The sequence below is a fragment of the Trifolium pratense genome, linkage group LG1, assembly GCF_020283565.1.
Source record: "Trifolium pratense cultivar HEN17-A07 linkage group LG1, ARS_RC_1.1, whole genome shotgun sequence".
Classification (NCBI taxonomy): domain Eukaryota; kingdom Viridiplantae; phylum Streptophyta; class Magnoliopsida; order Fabales; family Fabaceae; genus Trifolium; species Trifolium pratense.
In genome coordinates, this window is record NC_060059.1 from 12250520 (window position 1) to 12258677 (window position 8158).

Below are 8158 nucleotides of genomic sequence, written 5' to 3' on the forward strand. Positions count from 1 at the left end.
CGATCTGGCTTAAAAAAGCCTAGTAATAATTGGAATGCCTTGTTGTACCAAATGGAGTTGACCCATTAAACAACTCTACAAACCATAAATTCATAATTTTATAAAAATTAAAAATTATCGGGACCAAACCACAATTGATGAAAAATAAAAAATAACAAAATCTAACGATTGGAAGGTCATGCTTATTGCTACTAAATCGTTTGAAAGGGGATGAAACGGTAAAGTCCACAAAGTTAAATTTTACTAGAGAGACGAAAGTAAATATTTAAAAATGAACCTTTTAGAAAAAAAATTGATATTATTTTAAGAATTATTATTACAACATAAATGAACATTATATTTTTCTATGTATGAACTGGTAGTATATAAAGAGATTACAAGTGGAGACACCATCCACGCCTAGTATAGCTATGTTACAATAAACAAGCGCATAAGGTGCAGGGTACTCTGAACCGGGTTGACCAACAGTACCGAAAGCGTGGTAGAATAGCCAGAAAACACACGCTGATATAACACATCCCATAGCAGTTCCAATAATTTGGCTGACAAACATGGATTTCGGGGAAGCCAGTGTCATGTAACCTGTTTTAAAGTCCTGCATAAGGTCTGAAGCGGTAGAAACAATGTTCATCATGACACCACATGCTGCTAAACCAGCTATGACACCACCGTTAGCTGCACCTGCCCAAGCACAGATAATGAAGATGGCTAATTTTCCGTAGGTAGATGCAAGGGACCAATCTGTCAGTCCACAACCGTAGGCATTGCAAAAGCCTAGCGCCGGTCCAAAGACGTAAATGCAAAGTATGTGATACCACTTTAGCTGGTGGAAAATGTAGGGGATAGTGACGATTGAGATTATTGCAATTATGACATAGCCGGAGATAGCAAACCAGGAGGGGATTTGATCTTTGAGAAACATCTCGGTTCTGCGCTTGTCATCGAACTAAAGGAGAAGAACTTTCCAAGTGCTTGTACTTGCTTCTTTGCTAGTTTGGCACCTTCTGTTGTATGGAAACTGTTGATAAGAGTAGCTGTTGCAGTACCACTTGGATATGTCAATCTGAAGTCAACAATCATAATTTTTTGGAGTGGAACCACAGAGAATATACCAAGAAAACTGACAAAAAATAGAAACGCAATAATCCATCCTAAACCAGGAATTTAACATCCATCATGACACTGTCGGCACCACTTTGTTTTGCAACAATTGGACTCACTGCAAACAAGTAACTACCAAAGCCGCCGCTAAATGCAATGCCACTTGCAGCAACAACACAAGTCTGAATAACAGTATTCTCCTGTCTTGTAAACGGTTGATTCAGCAAACCCGATTTCTCGAGAACTTTAGTCCATGTCTTCACAAGAAGAACCCTAACAACCCGGCCGAAACATTGAGAGAAGGAATAATACCGGTTGTAAGATTAAGCTTCATCACGATGAAGGTGAAAAGCACTGATAACATGAAACTGACCATTACAGCCCTAACCGTAATCTGTTTCTGCCATGTTGGCACTGATTTTCCTTCAAACCCTTTTTCAATTGAAGCCTGCTCCTCCAGTTCTTCTTCCTTCTTCGACATCATCACTGTTTCATCGTTGTTAGCCATTATTCTTGTTGAATTTTTGGGATTTATCGATGATGATTAATAGTTGGGAGATAGCATATTTATAAGTGATTAGGTTGTTCAAATAATAACAGAATTATCCCTATCTTATCTTTTTATTAATTCAAATCTAAAACTGAATCATATGAATAAGATATAACAAACTTAATCATATACTTATTAACAAATATTATAAGATATTTTCTAACCGTATGTAATGTTGAATCGACATGTACTCTTTAAATGTTAATCATATTTTTACTTATATCACAAGTCACAACTTCCTCCTTACCAAAAAAAAAAAACAAGTCACAACTTTCTAAACTTTGGATTATACTGAATTCCTTGATCATAGGATAAGAACAACAAACCTAGTCATCTATTTTTATTTTTATTTTTTTGACTAATAATCATCTATATATCTTAACAAACAGTGTATAAGTATGTATAATTTAAACCAATCCAAGATTATCTCGGAAGTAGAATAAGAAGAGAAACAAACTAATTAACTTCACCCAAATTAAATTTCGTCCATCGATTTACTTTTAAATTGTAAGCAATCTTATATTAAAAAGATAGACAACAATTAGAGGCATAATTTTATTTTGACTTAATTAGAGGCATAATTTATGTAATGGTAAACCATAAAAAAAAATGTTAAGGACATTGCAATTTATTGAAAGCATAATATTATATATAATAAGGAACAACAAAGTGCAACTATATATAAGTCAACAATTCAACATATATATACTTGCTGATAATTAGTAGAAGCATTAGTTAATAATAACATATAATAAATGATAGTCCGGAGAAATAAACAATGAAATATATACATATGGTAGGGTAACTGATATTATGCATTCTAGCTAGGCAGCCGGATCTAGTTGATAACTTTCGGATTCTGAAACGCGATTCTTGTATTTGCGGATGAAATCTTCAGCTCTCCTGTTAATGTTAGGCTCAGCAACACCCCAGTTACCTTTGTCTTCATCGCTGGGCCATGTCTTGCGCCTATATTCATAATCATAGTACCCTCCACTAGACTTATTCTTAGATGAGAAGATATTGAAAATTGAGAAGCAACCTGAAGAAGCTTTTTTCTTATCACCTCCCATGATGATTAATGAATTTTGTTGGTTAAGTTTTTTAGCAAGAACTGGAAGTGATTAATGTCTTGGTTTTCAAATGATCTTGTAATATCTCGTATTTATATATAACAAATGCATGTCTTGGCTTAAATAGTGTAAAATTAAGAATCTCATAAAGCAGTGGTAAGGAGCAACATAAAGTGTTCAAATCATGTTGAGTGGCAGGGTTTTAGCAACTTTCTCAAGGCGCTTTTTATGTGGTCCGCTAGTTTCGTACTTAGAAACTTTAATTCTACGAATAACGCATGACAATTGGTTCTGCTCTTGTACTTTCTTCTCTTCTCAAGATTCATTTTGGTTATTATTATTGGCACTTTTCCACTTCTAATTCAAACACCTAAATTATGTACACTATATGAATTATAAGGAGTATAAGGTGTACTCAACCCTTACAATCCGATGAAACTCCATTATAAACTATGGAGACAAGCTAATGGATCATTACACCAATCAGAGAAAGTACAAGAAGCGGTATTTCCTATACGCCCTACAAACCAAATACTACTCTTCCTTTTTTTTTAAGAAGCTAAAAATATACTACTCTTCCTTAATCTTTGATCCTTTAAAATTTGGACACACATTAAAAAGTAATTAATAAAGTTAGATAAGTTTCGACTCATTTACCCTTAATTTGTGTTCCCTACTTAGGATCACAACTTCAACAATATTCTCATATACAGTATTATTTTGAAAGGAGCTTATCTTCTTCATAATGGCAAGATATTTTATATTTGACTGAATCAACATTATGAAACTGTTGCTTACTTTTTACTACAGATATGAGCCATTGCTGCCACTGATTCTTGAATCAAAGACCATCTTAAATTACCTTTACTTTTAGCACTTGCTATTATAGGATAGTACTAGTAAAAGAGGGTCATGTCATGTGCCATTGCCTATTTATTGGCAAGCTGATGCTGTGACATTCAGCCACTTGATTATTTATTCTTCAGCATTGACTGTCAGAACTCAGAAGTTCAGCCTTTACTTTGGAAATTTAATGGAATATACCAAATGTCCGTAAGGTAGGTGAAGGTGAAAAAAATTAATCGAAAGGAGAAGATATGTAGCATTTGGTCAACTGTGAATTTGTGACTATTATAAATATTAACATAGGCACCAGCCAGCAATTTCAGATTTTCATGCTGTATAGGATTCGGCTGAACCTGTGAAGGTCCTGCCGTTGCAACGATCGGCTGGATTTTCATCACAATACCTTCCTAACCTTGGCTCCCTTAAATTCCTTGGATTACATGTGGAGGTGACAGAGCTGTCACTAGAATCGACTTGTTTGTCCTCTAACCTCATTGTGAATCATTGGTCTAACCACCCTTTTTGTTAAACTAAGACAAAAGGAATTTGATTCAAACCACTAGTGTGAATGAGTCCAATATTCATGGTTCAAACTTTGTTAGAAGAATAACTCTCATTCAAAAGTAAACATATTTGAAAAACACAAGGTCACATGGAAAAGAAAATTTTGATTCAACTTTTGCAAAAGGTACTATATATTAAGGTCATATGGTTTTCTGTTGTTTTCTTGTTCTATAAGATATGCGAATTTGAGTTTTTCCACGGCACCTCCTCACGCCTAGTACTATATATTAAGCTTTGTGTGTTGATATAAATAGTGGGTGGCTGGCTATGAATGAATAGGTTATGAATCTTATGATATAGCGTCTAAAATTAACCTTACAAAATCGGGTCTGTAAGTCGAGAGGTGTTACTCTTTTTAAATTCATTTAAGACCTTATCTCAATATTATGTGAGAATGAATTTGAGATATACCTATAGCAGATTTGATTTTTAACTAATTTAGTTCAAGCAATCAAATTCTCCATCTTTCTTTGTTCCTTCCTTTACTAATTAAGTATTTGCAGCTGTTACTTTTTATATTATATGAATAATATAATAAGCTAGAACTATATGGTCTTTCTAACTTTAACTAACTTAAAAATTTTAGAACTAAAAAATCTGATAAATATCTTGATCAAACTTTTGAAATCTGGAGTATAAGAGTAAACTAGACATAAGATTTTATTATGATCTCAAAAGAACATCTCACAGCTAGATATGAGAGCATAATTAATATTTAATTTTGTTATAGGCAAAAACAATAGCAACTTAGCAAGAGATAATGATTGGGAAAGTAAGGATATGATATATTTTAAAGGGAGAATGCTTTTGCAAGAGATAACTACAATTTTTTGAACCCACTTGGGATTGGTCGAGTGGTGTTGGCTTGGTCCCTTGGAGTATGCTCCTCTCAAGGTCTCAGGTTCGATTCCCACTGGTGCCAATTTCGGTGGGCTAAATCCATACAGAGCAAAAAAAAACTCTGGCTTTAAATGGGGCCCCCGCAAGTGGGCGGTGAGATTGGTCCCCTTGGATTAGTCGGTCCTAAGGCCGGATACCAAGTTTTCAAAAAAAAAAAAACTACAATTTTCTGAGAAAATCTTTTTGATTCCTTGAGAAAAAGTAGAATCTTTCACAAATATAGATGGTTGCAATTCCATCCTGAAAATCTGTAACACAAGAGTATGTGCAATTTGATTTCACTTTTGTGTTTTGTTTTTGGAATCTGAATTCAAAACACAAAAGAAAGACAAGACAAAACTCCAAAAATTAGTGGTTATAGTATGTAGATACCTTATGTTTTGAAATTCTATGATGTTTACTTGTCTTTGTTCACTTTGGTTGGAGGGTACATGGAACGTGTTCTGTTATGAAAATGGTTGTATAATGATTAATGAGGTGATGGAAGAATGGCATAGCAGAGAGCTTAAACACCACAGATACAATGGTATAAAGGTGGGTCTAATGCAGAATTTTAAGCTAAGGCTAACTCTATTTTATTTCTCAATCATCCAATTATGTTCTATGTATATTAGTATAATCTTTTTGATTTTATGTATGTTCCATCATGCATCATCCACCATCCACCATAATTGAATGAGTAAATGCATATCATTTAGTCATTGACTATTCCTTCTGTCACAAGTCACAACATTATACATACAGCCATTAGTAGTTGGTATTATACAATATGGTTGTCAATTGAGACTCACGTTGAATGAGATATGAGTATGAAGCACGGATACTCCTCAGATTAGTCGTGTCCCGTGTCGGACACCAACACTTATGATTACACTTAATTATGTTATTTTCTCAAATTATTATCGGTGTCGACGTGTCAGTGTTCGGTGTCCGTATCTGTATTCGTGCTTCACATATGACCCGAACGTGTGATTATAAATAGTGGATAGTCTCGACCTTACGTTCTGATTTTGTTGAGCTAGACCCAATCAAATTTAGGGTCTATCCATTTTTAGCGCCACTTAGCATTTATCTTCACACACACACCAACCCAATATTTTAGTTAGACCCAACCTACGAATTTCTAAAATAGCCGGTTTTAATATTATTTGACCACTTATGTCATGCTCCAATTCCTAGATGTGAAGGTCAATAATTGAGTTCGGTCCAACCCAATTCTAATATGATTTTAGAGCATATGTGAGATCACGCTTAGATACTCAGCCTTAGATGTGAAGGGTGCGGGTATGTTAAGAATCTCACATTAAGATATGACATGAATATATACTATAAATGGAGGTTAGTCATTGCCTACACTTTCTAAAATGGTATTGATGTAGCATTGATGGTTGACATTTCACATGAAAGGCATATTTGCCGTGTCTACATGAGTTGGTGTCTGACATCGTTAATATGACAATCACACTATGATACTGACACATGTATTTACATTTGAATTTAAATATTTTATTTTTATAATTATTATCGGTGTCACGTTCGCGTAATAAAAAAAGTATCGTGTTTGTGTTACTTGTTTATAGTTTTTGAGTTTCTTAATCGGCATATGTTTTAGGCATTTAAAATGATCAACATATACGATGGCACATGTACATGACTACATTTAATTAACTCTTTTTTTCCAACCTCCATCGACATTTCAAAGCATGAATTACCAAAAATGGAAGATGAAATTGGTATATAATATAAGGAAGGAATAAAGATAGTTTTAATAGAAGAAAAAGTAAAAGGGAATTTTCCAAAAAAAAAATTAAAAGAAAGGACGTACGAAATTAATAAGAACATGCGTAAAATACAATCTTCTGACTGTGGAAACAAGTAGGACACCACGGACTGGCAAACATTTACTAAATGTTTGGTTGGAGAACAACTGAGAAAAGGGAAAGAATTTTAATAATTTTGTATTTGGTTCAAAAGTTTAGAGGGAAGAGATAACTTATAGATCGGTCAATGTTAAAACATAGAGTCATGAAGTTTTTTCAATTTTAATCATTCACCGGTTTAAAGACAAGACCCGTGTATTCGTGCGGATCGATTGACTTTTATTCGATATTTGAGTTTGTCATAATATTAATGTATAAAATTTATTTAAAATTTATTATTGTTAAAATATAAGTGGAATTACAACAACAAAAAAAAAGTTGAATTATTGTGTTAATTATTTCTTGTAAACTTATTTATTCAAATTTTTATGTTTAATTGACAAATAATGGTCCCGTGTATATTTTTGACCAAAAATTAGAAATTTTATTATTAATATTTATGATAATTTAGTAAGTTTGATATTATTTAACTTTATTATATTATTATTAATGGTTAGTAGTAGACTTTGTAGTAATATTATTTATGTTTCCTCTATAAAAAAAAATTGTTTCTTTTGTTTTTTTGATGAAATTTTTTGTTTATGGTTCTATTTTTATCTACGAAGCACGGACACCTCTATGATTAGGCGTGTCGCAGTGTCCGACACTCGTATGACACGTGTCGGACAAGTGTCCCCAAAACAATTTTTTTCTTTGCTTATAACTCTCCTTAAGCACGTATCACATATATCTACAAGAGTTAAAGAAGTATCGAAACAACAATATTGATCAATGAGGGATCGAAGAGATTACATTTTGATTACAATATTTTTAAGTTTTTCAATAGTAGATGGATAAAAAAAGGTAAAATACTATCATATCTTGCTTTAAAACTTCTATTAAGAAATAACTTGCTCAACTTCTATTATTATATACACTTAAATCAAATCGTCCAATCTTGATCACACAGTTGCTAACGTCTGACATTGAGATTGTATGATTTATTTATTTTTGGCTTAAATGCAGTTTTACCCCCCCTGTTTTGAAAAATGCGGAATTTTACCCCCCCTATTTTAAAATGCTGAATTTTACCCCCCCTATTTTATAATTTGTTGGATTTTGCCCCCCATCAAAATTCTGCACAAAATCTGCTTCTGAGCCTCAAGTTCAAAGCTTCGCACAGAACTCAATTTGGATCAATAATTCACAAAACGGATACCGAAATGACCGTAATCGAGTTAGCTTTTCACAGAATCAAACCCCAC

General features: G+C 33.3%; 1 pseudogene; it reads right to left on the bottom strand.

Annotated features, from left to right (window-relative positions):
- Positions 1-334: 334 nt before the first annotated feature.
- LOC123888445 lies at positions 335-1609 on the bottom strand (annotated as a pseudogene).
- Between the last annotated feature and the right edge of the window lie 6549 nt (positions 1610-8158).